Source organism: Rattus rattus, chromosome 4 (assembly GCF_011064425.1).
Source record: "Rattus rattus isolate New Zealand chromosome 4, Rrattus_CSIRO_v1, whole genome shotgun sequence".
Taxonomy (NCBI): Eukaryota; Metazoa; Chordata; class Mammalia; order Rodentia; family Muridae; genus Rattus; species Rattus rattus.
In genome coordinates this window covers 137,015,328-137,026,184 of record NC_046157.1, presented here as the reverse complement: position 1 = coordinate 137,026,184, position 10,857 = coordinate 137,015,328, and the positions used below count along the sequence as shown (strand labels likewise).

At 45.0% G+C, this 10,857-nt stretch overlaps 1 pseudogene; it reads right to left on the bottom strand.

The window, feature by feature from the left end:
- Positions 1–2,667: 2,667 nt before the first annotated feature.
- Positions 2,668–2,756, bottom strand: LOC116899890 (annotated as a pseudogene).
- Between the last annotated feature and the right edge of the window lie 8,101 nt (positions 2,757–10,857).

Genomic DNA, 10,857 nt, shown 5'->3' with positions numbered 1-10,857 from the left:
ACCAAGAAGCAAACCAAACTACCAAACCAGATAAGCCAAAAGCCACAGGGAAAGGAAGGGAGAGGAAGCAAGATAGTAAGGAAAGAATCAAATGAAAGCCTCAGAGACAAGAGTAAGGGGGAACAGACTAATGGTAACTACACAGGAAGACACAACAACCCTAAACCAAACCAAACCAAACAACAGAACCACATCTATGTTTCCTCCCGGCTGAGGAGAGCTGGCTGTTACCTCAGGCTTATCCTTCTGAGCTTCCTGTGTGGGTGGCAGGGGTGCTTATCTCTCAGGAGACCAAACAAGTCAGACTAGAAATGGCTGTTTGCAGCCAGGTCTCTTCTATTTCTCTTCTGCAGCTACCCTCAAATGTCTCGTGCCAGCTGAGCAGGACTGTCCCCAGCCTTGCAGCTCAGATTGCCCCTCCATCTCTGTGCTTGTCAGCCCTTTTTGACCCTAACGGGTGTGCTGTGCACGTGGCTGACACCTGTGTTCTGGATCCTCGGAGATCCCTGTGCAGAGCAACATTCACAATGGGTCTTTCTCCTATTCCCAGGGTTTGTGCTGCTGTAAACATTGCTCACTGGTTTCGCTCTGTGGCTGTGTGGACATCCAGCAGTCTCTGTACACACATCGACATCCACAAGTCTGAGCCCACGTCATCACCAGGCTCTTGGGCTTACAATGGTTCTTGGGGTGGAAAGGAGGGAAGTCTCTGTGGCTTTGGGACTAAACAAACAAACAAACACCAACAAAACAAATCAAAAAAAAAAAAAACCCCACTACCAACAGGATCTTCTACAGTCTGTAGCCAAGAGGTTTGATTACAAAACCTATCTATCACAGGATTACCTCAAACATTTGGCATTCCTCTTATAGGCTGGACTATAGGTGAAAGCTACCATTTCTGGTGCATGCATATATATATATATATATATATATATATATATATATATACATATATATGTGTGTGTGTGTGTGTATGTGTGTGCAGCTCTGTGTATACAGAGGCACGTGTGGCTGTATATTCATTTGAGTGGAGGGTAGATGTCAATCTCAGGTGTCATATTTAAGGGCCATCTATCTCTGCTTTTAAATTGTTTTTAAATATATTTTTTGTTTTTAGTCATTAATTTTTTTTACTTGGAGGTGTCATTTGTGCATGCACATACATGGTCAGAGGAAGTCTATTCTTCCACATGGATCCTAGGGGTCATACTCAGGTTTGGTAGCAGGCCATGTGTTGCTTTCTGGGCTATTCCTCTGGCCCTATCTCCTTCTGCTTTGAGGCAAGGTCTCCCACTGGCCTACACCTCAACAAGTAAGTTAGCCAGAGCCTCAGGGATCTGCCTCTATCTCTCTTCCAGTACTGAGTTATAGTTATATACCAATGTGTCTGGCTTTTTTTTTTTTTACATAGGTTCACTGTTGTGTTTTATAAAAAAAACCAGAATATGTTTTATGGAGTGCGGTATGGTGAGGTAGGAGGGGTGCCTTGGTGGGTCCATACTGAAGCATCCCTTCCCCCTGAGTTACCAGTCATATGATAAGTATAGTATAGAATAGGGTTTATTTGGGGACATGGAAAGGGGAGTTGAGAAGAGAGTAGAGGCAGAGAAAGACAGAGGGGGGAGGGAGGGAGAGAGGGAGAGAAAGAGAAGAAGAGGGGAGAGACCAGCCAGGAACACATGGAGAAGGGGGAGGAGGAAAGGGAAAGAAGGAGAAAGAGGTCAGGGAGAGAAGAGAGTCAGAGAGAGAGAAGTGGCAGAGAGAGTGAGGAGGTGCCGAAGAGCCCCTTTTATAGCAAGCCAGGCCTACCTGACTATTGCCAGGTTACCCGTGGGTGGAGCGTAGAAGGAACGCTAACATCCATGAAATTGAACTATGCCCTGTGCTTGCAAGCCAAGAGCTTTATCATTTGAGCCACATCCCCAGTCCTTTCTGATTTTAGTTTTAAGACAGCACCTCACTATGTAGCCTGAATGAATTGGAACTCTATGTAGAACCAGGTTGGCCTTTGCCTTTTAATTAATTAATTTTGAGCTAGGTTCTCTTCTAGTTCAGGTTGTCATTGAACTAGCTATGAAGCTGAGAATGTCCTCAAAGTCCTGATCCTTCTGCCTCTATGTCCTAAGTGCTGGGATCACAGGTGTGTGCCACCAATGTGTGACTCATATCAGTAATCAATAGATTAAAAGAACACTGTCATCTTTTAAACGAGTTTCGAAGAGTTCAAGCCATTCTTCATTCTGCTTGCTGTCTCATTGCTCAGGCCATGCTTCCAGCTCCACATATTGGAGAGCCTCTGCCCCCTCCTGCTCTGTGGGCCTTCTGAATAGTCCTCAGTCCATGATAGATTTACCCATCACTTCTGTTCAATGTTTGCTTTGGCACAAACGTGTAATTCAGCCACTGGTTGACATCAGGAAAGTGTTTGGATTGGTTTAATACTACAAGAACATTTGGAGCCCAAGCTAATTAATTATTAACAGGATAAACAAAACTTCAAGTGATGCTATGGACCTGAATTACCTTTGTCTCCAGCTTGCTCTCCACCCTGGGAGCCCATCAGGGCCTGCTTGAGCAGCCAGATTGATGTCATCTCAGGCTATCTCTTCGTCTTGCCCACTGGTGCTAGACTGGTGGCCATCTCAGGCTTGCTTTTTTCCAGGGAGTGTTAGCCTACTAATCATTCAGATGGTCATAGGTCAGAACACTAGACATAGACACAGCCTCTCTCCTCTCTGCTGGAGACTAGAAGAACCCTGCCTGGGACCAGGGACACCAGACAGGAGTGAGTAGTGAGTCTGAGACAACCACCAGACCAGTGCCATGGGGCTCAGACAGGGAGCTAGCCTGAGATATAGTCTGGCACTATAATGCACTAGGGGGCCATAACACTCCTGAGATGGCCCTGACACTCAAAGACACCAGCACCACTAAGAGGAGCAGGTCAGTGGTAGAGAAATAGAAGAGAAGGAAACAGAAAGACGTGTGTTCAATAAAGAGGCAGAACTGAAGATTTGAGGTAGTGAGAAACAACCTGATGTGAGTTGATGTGAGCCAGTGATGCCACCTGGGGTCATGGTGGGGTCCTGACCTGTGCTGCCCCTGGGGGCCACATCTGAGCCTGTAGCCCAGCAGCAGCAGAGGTCTGTTACCACCAAAGGCCAGGTGGACATCTTTGGTTTGGGCTGTGGCCTGGGGATATATTGATGTCTGAGGGCTGTATAGAACCACCCCCACCTCTCACCTGAGTATTGTGGGAGAGCTGGCCCAGTGGCCATGGAAACAGGAAGGCTGACCCTGCCCCTAGCCAGTTGCAGTACTTGGGAGTGCTGTCCATTCATTATGGAAGAGCTGTCCCTACCACTCATCTCCTGTAAGGTGGCATGGATAAAGGTGAGATACCCTCTTCCCTATCACCCCTCACCAACCATGGCAGGTGGGAGATCTGGCCCTGGGTTCATGAGAGAAGGAGACTGTCCTTGCTCCTTACCTGCTGCAGCATTCCGGAGAGCAGGCCCTGAACCTCTCAGCGCAGTTGAACTGGCCCTTGATGTGGGGGTTGAAGGAGAACTGACCCTGCCTCTTATCTGCTGGTCAGTGACATGAAAGATGGAGGAACTCTTTCCTCCCATCTGTTGCCCCTCACTATCTTTAGCAAGTGAAAGAGCTGGCCCCAGGGTCATAAGAGTGGAAGAACTGCCCATGTCCCTCACTGGCTGCAACACTCAGGAAAGCAGACCCTGTACCTTGCTTGGGCAGCAGGATAGAGCTGGCCCTAGTTGCAGGGGTTGCTAGGGAACTGGCCCCGAGAGCTGGAGAGCTGGCAGCCTGACCAGCTCAGATACCTCTCAGGGCCAGATTCAGGGCTTTGAAGTGGCCCATTCCAACATCTACACCACCTATGAACTGTATGCATACATGAAAGTCCTACAGATCCAAAACTACAATATCTCCATGACACGGAAGCAACAGGATATCCAAGAGGTGTCCCAGGTGAGGTTCTAGTATTAATAGAGAACAGAATCCAGAGACATACCAAACCAACAAGTTATCACAATGAGCATTTACAAACAAAAAAGTGTGAACAAAAGGTTACACTGTGACACACTACAGCTTCTACAATGAGATTTTTTTTTCCTTCTGTTGAAGGGAAGGTTGCCAGGTATGAGGGGAGGAGGAGATGAGTGAGACTGGAGTGCATGATGTGAAATTCACAACTAATAAAAAGTTTTAAAAATTGTCAGTATATGAGATAAAGATGGAAAACGTATTATTCAATTAGACTTATCAAGATTGAAGATAATTCTACTGAGATCTCAAGAAAAGATTTTGTAACTGATTTCCATATTTGTTCAGATTGTGTTTTCCTTAATATGTACATTTTTTTCCTTCTAAAACTAAAGTGTTTTGGTTTTGCTTTTTACACGTCCATGAGGGGAAGGATTGTGTAAGGTAGATACATCTGTTTTCACAGCACGTAGGAGGCAGAAGCAGGAAGATCCTGAGTCTGAGGTCCATCTCCAGTCATAAAAGACCTTGTCTGGGCTTATACCCACAGATGAGTGTGGTCTCTACCCCTCATCAAAGAAACGTCTCTTGTAACAGATGAAAACCACTACAGTCAATCAGGATGCTGACTTATAGAGCCCAGTCCCAATGGATCAGTTTCTAAAACACCACACGTAAGGCTCAGGGAACATTGCAGAAGAGGGGGTGAAGAGAACGTCAGAGCCAGAGGCTCACAAGCTTGTGTGAGATTGTGCTTCCGATTAATAATGTCTGATGCCACACCCAGAAAGTGTCTGCAACACGACTTCCCAAAGATGAAACCAATGAGCATGCCAAAATTGATGAGGAAAAGCTCACGGGGCCTTAACTCTACACTGTAGGCAATTGAGGAAAATGGAGAGTGGGAGAGGTGCTCCTCCCTACAGAAGAACATGCCCATCCAGTGCCAAATGGTCAGCCATGAAAATGTGTATACATAAATAACATTGTACAGACTGAGCAGATTATATTTAGGAATATGTATGTACATACATTGATATATGCATGAAATAACAGTGAATTTGAAGGAGGACAGCAAGGGGTTTTGGAGGTACAAAGGGAAGGGAGAAATATTGTTATTAGATATTAATCTGTAGTGGTTGAATAGATTTGGTCCCCATAGACTCATGTGTTTGAATGCTTGGCCCGGGGAGTAGCACTATTAGAGTATGCACCCTTGTTGGAGGAAGTGTGTCACTGTAGGGGTGGGCTTTGAGACCCTCCTCCTAGCTGCCTAGAAGACAGTCTTCCTGGTTGCCTTCAGAACAAGATGTAGAACTCTCAGCTCCTCCAGCACCATGCCTGCTTGCATGCTGCCATGATTCCCACCAAGATGATAATGGACAGAACTTCTGACCTGAAAGCCAGCCCCAATTAAATGTCCTTTATAAGAGTTGCCTTGGTCATGGTGTCTCTTAATGGCAATGGAAACCTTAACTAAGGCATAATCTTACAAGCTTTCTCATGCTTGCTTTAGCTGAACAACCTTTCACTTTATGTCCACTTCAGGAAATGTTCCTTCACAAGTCTTCCTTAGCCTTTCACCTATGTCCACTCCTTCCTGTGTTTGCCCCAGCAAAACACCATCCAACACAACTGACTCTCCAAAGAGCCCTTAAGTTTCCACTTCAGAGGAGGGCTGAAGCAGGCAGATCTCTGTGAGTTTGGGGCCAGACTGGTCTTCATAAGGAGTTCCAGTTCAGCCAAGGCTACATAGTGAGAGTCTGCCTCAAACAGCAGCAACAAGTTTCCCTATGAAAGTGTGTATATTCTAATGTTTCCTCTTATACCTCTTCCTAGAACCTAACCTCCTATCCAATCTTCACCATTAACATGTGCCCTTCCTTTCTGTTCCACTTAAAAATTAAATCAAAGGCAATGTCTACTATCTCCTACCATAGTTCTACTCGTTGGCCAATGCACGTGTTCTCATTGACTCTGTTGTGCCCATTAAGTTTTCATAAACCCCAAAAGACCACCAAGGAGCTGACTTCAATGCAATCACACTAGGGTCTTTATCCAAGCTCAAGCTTGGACCACACTGCCGTCTCTGACACAGCAGGACAGGATGGTGAAGCCCCAAGCTCCTATTGGGACAAGGTTTTATAGGAAATGACAATCAAGGGGGTTTCTAGCCTGACACATACCTGAGGGAGGGGCTATTATGGAATTTTGTTCTCTTTAAAATACTTGGTTGGCGCTAGGAGACAAATCATAAACTTAACTTCTGCTTTCCTCCTGATTGGTGGTTAAGGAATGAAGGGGCAGGCTTGTAACCTGGAGGCACAGGTTTGTTGAGGAATAACCTGGAAAGTGGGACTAGACAACAGGTTTGTTGGGGAGTAACTTGGAGACTGGTATTAGAGAGCTTAACCTTAGGTCAGGGTCTCTAAGATGGAGTCTGAACCCAAGATCTGGTCTCTCAACTCCATTTTCCTTCTCTTTCTGGACAGGGCCTCACTCTGTAGCCCAGGCTAACCTTGAAATCAGCAATCCTGCTTCAGCCTCCCATGTGCTAGGATTAGAGGCATGACCCACTGCACTACTTTTTCCATTCCTCTACAGGAGTTGACTCTTAAAGGTCTATTCATCCCTCTACATTCTGAATTAGCATTTTCAAAAGCTAATGATTCAATCTGTATTTTTCTGACTTTTGAATCTGATACTATTCTATTTACAGCTGAAGTCAATCTTTGCAAAGAATCAGCGAAGGCTTCTTTTGGACCTTGTATAATTTTAATAAATGACTCAGACTTCTTTTCTGATTCTTCAACCTCGTCTCAAGCATTTAAGGCTGCTAAATGACATAACACCAAGATGTGATTATTAGATTCAAATTTCCTTTGTAATTCAGTATACTGACCTTCACATAGAAATCTTGGGCAATATCAATGCTTCTATCCCTTTTTCATTGTTCTATGGCTCTAGCTTTCTCTTTCCACCACGGTCTCATTGTTTCCAACACCACCAAATCTTTCCAGTTTGGGGGGATAACTCTGAGTTGCTCATGAGTTTAATATTTGTTTCACACAGGATGAATGCACACCATAGGGAATGACTGCTCCTCACATCTATTATATCTATAGTATTACATTCAATTTCATTATAACCTTGGGATTACTTATTGTCTGATGGTATGTCTTGTACAGTAACTGGATAAACTCAGGTTGGTTTTGTAACAACTTTGGGCCACCCCCTTTCATCTTCATTATGCAGTAGTGTGGTAGGCTCTTGTCTAAATTCCTCTGTGTGTATTTGACTATCTCTCTAATTTTCCTTCTAAGGCCTGGCTAACTCAGTTGGTAGAGAATGGGGCTCCGAATCCCAGGATTGTGGGTTTGTGGCTCACATTGAGTGCCAAACTATTGTTTTTTAAAAAAACAAAAAATCCCCAGCCAATTGATTTTTTACCAATGAAGACTCAAGAGCCAGATGTTGTGGTGAAAGTCTGCTTCCTCAGAGAGGCAGAGAATGAACCCAGATGACCTTCCTACTCACTGACATCCCAGAAGGAAAAAGTTCTTTCTCCTCCATGTTGTCTTAAATAACATTTTTCTCAAAGATCCTCCTTTCTGTTTACTTATGTTTACTCCCTATGGGCTTCGTTGCTTGCTCCACCTCTTGACCTAGGGTTGTGTTAATTAGCTCTTGGATTAAAGGTGTGTGGGCGGGCTGAGCCATACTACAACAAAGTTTACAGTTCATAATCTCGGGGTTCACAGTGTGAGTGAATATTCTGCAGCACGTAATGGTTTAAATAAGAAATCTCCCTTGTAGTCTTGAGCATTTCAGTACTTGGTCTCCAGTTGATGATCCTGTTTGGTGAGGTCCAGAAAGGGTGTCTTTGTTGGAGAAGTTTGTCACTGAAGGCAGGATTGAGAGAGTTTAAAGACTGGATCCATTTTCAGCTGACTTTGTGTTTCCTTGTGTTTTGGAGATGTGAGCCCTCAGCTACCTGCTTCCATGCCTTCAATCCACCAACTTGGACTCTAGTCCTCTGGAACTGTTAGCCCAAATAAACCCTTCCTTCTTTATGCTGCATTGGTCATGGTATTTTATCACAGCAATAAAAAAGTAACTAAGACCTTCTTTTTCTGCTTCATACACCATGTCTGGTTTATCCACTCTACTTTCAAAATCTACTCTAGCTGCAATGCCAGCACTTGAAAGGCTGAGGCAAGAGAATTGCTGTGTGTTTGAGATGAATCTGGGCAACATACAGAATGCACTCCAGGCCAGCCTGGGCTACAAAACGAGACCCTATATCAGAAAAAAACAAAATAAATAAACAACATGCTTACGCACTCCCATGTGCTGGCACCCATTCATGTAGGCTCTAATCATAAGTGACTGGTTGACTCCTTAACTTATTTCACTGGTTGCCCCATTAGTCCAAGCTTCTGTCACTTCTCACTTGGATTATTAGAGTGGCCATCTGCTCACCTTGCTCTTGACCTTGACACAATTCAGTCTGTTCTCAGCACAACAGCCAGAGTGTTTTGTTAAAACCCATATCAGATCATGTGAGTCCTTCATTAAAGAACCCTCATCCTCTTCAGTGGTGTATATTTGGTTCTCATTTATCTTCCGATCTTGTCGCCTCCAGGCATCTACTCATTGGAGCATACACACTGCACACCAGGCCTTCAAGGCTCTCTGATATTTCTGGAACGTGGGTCGTGTTTCTGCCTCAGGGGGTTTATGCTTTATGGCCTGGTTGGACTGCTCTTTCCTGTGATAGCCAGGCATGGCTTGGCCTTGTGCCTACCGAGGACCTTTACTCACAGTGTTCAGCCTTCCTTAGTATTCCTGCCTTTCCCCTTGTCTTCTTACCAGTTTCTCCACTAATATGCTAGAGTGTACTTGTTTCTCTTTTCTCTCCTTCACCTCCAGTTCTCCCTTTTCTGTACTTGAAATTGGAGCCACAGCCTTGCATATCCCGTGTAAGCATATCTCCACTACCATTTCCTATTTATTGTGGCATACGGGTGTGTGAGATCCATGTGCAGGTATGTGTAGAGGGAGGCCAGCCTTTTTGGTCTTCCTTAAGAATGTGTTTTGAGACATGGTCTCTCATTGGCTTGAAGTTCAACAACCTGGTTAGACTCGCTGGCCACAGAGCCCTAGAGACTTTCCTGTTTCCTTCTACCCAATGCTGGGAAATAAAGTGTGCGATAGAACTGGAGAGGCGCTTCGGATATTGGAGGAGAACCTTGCTTCGAATGCCAGCACCCACTAAGCAACTCAAAACCATCTCTAACTCTAGTTCTAGAGGATATGATTCCGTCTTTGGTCTCCATGGCCACTACACACACCATGGTGCATGGATATACATGCAGACAAAACACCCATTTAAGTGAAATAAAAAGGAGTTTTTAAAGGTATATGCCGCACACTTTGGGGCATGGCTTTGAAGAACTGAGAAGTGCCCTGGAAGCCTCCTTCCTGAGGACTAGTTCTCTCAGTACCCAAAGGTGCTATGCAAGCTGCTAAGAGAGAAAAAAAAATAGTTCAACTGTCTTAGTTAGGGTTTTTACTGCTGTGAACAGACACCATGACCAAAGCAAGTCTTATAAGGACAACATTTAATTGGTGCTGGCTTACAGGTTCAGAGGTTCAGCCCATTATCATCAAGGTGGGAGCATGGCAGCATCCAGGCAGGTTCAGTGTGCAGGCAGAGTTGAGAGTTCTACATCTTCATCTGAAGGCTGCAAGAGGAAGACTCACTTCCAGGAAGCTAGGGTGAGGGTCTTATAGCCCACACCCACAGTGACACACCTACTCCAACAAGGTCTCACCTCCTAATAATGCCACTCCCGGAGCCAAGCATATACAAACCATCACAACAACCTAAGCTATAAAACCTATAAACCACAACAATGACTGGACTGGGACCAAAAGATATCCCCGATGGTACAAGAGTGGCATTTTTATATTGTAGGTAACCAACAGCTATTTAATTGAACTTAAGGCTAAGTAGCAGGGGTGAGGGGTGTTGGGGGGGTTTCATACTTGGTACTTTAAAACTTATGCCAGATAATGGTTGGAACTGGAAAATATCATCCTGAGTGAGGTAACCCAATCACAGAAAAACACACATGGTATGCACTCATTGATAAGTGGCTATTAGCCCAAATGCTTGAATTACCCTAGATGCATAGAACACATGAAACTCAAGACGGATGATCAAGATGTGAATGCTTCACTCCTTCTTTAAAAGGGGAACAAGAATACCCTTGGCAGGGAATAGAGAGGCAAAGATTAAAACAGAGGCAGAAGGAGCCTACCCCACATGTGGCCCATACATATACAGCCACCCAATTAGACAAGATGGATGAAGCAAAGAAGTGCAGACTGACAGGAGCCGGATGTAGATCGCTCCTGAGAGACACAGCCAGAATACAGCAAATACAGAGGCAAATGCCAGCAGCAAACCACTGAACTGAGAACAGGACCCCTGTTGAAGGAATCAGAGAAAGAACTGGAAGAGCTTGAAGGGGCTCAAGACCCCATATGAACAACAATGCCAAGCAACCAGAGCTTCCAGGGACTAAGCCACTACCTAAAGACTATACATGGACTGACCCTGGACTCTGACCTCATAGGTAGCAATGAATATTCTAGTAAGAGCACCAGTGGAAGGGGAAGCCCTGGGTCCTGCTAAGACTGAACCCCCAGTGAACGTGATTGTTGGGGGGAGGGAGGCAATGGGGGGAGGATGGGGAGGGGAACACCCATAAAGAAGGGGAGGGGGACGGGTTAGGGGATGTTGGCCTGAAACCGGGAAAGGAATAACATTCAAATGTA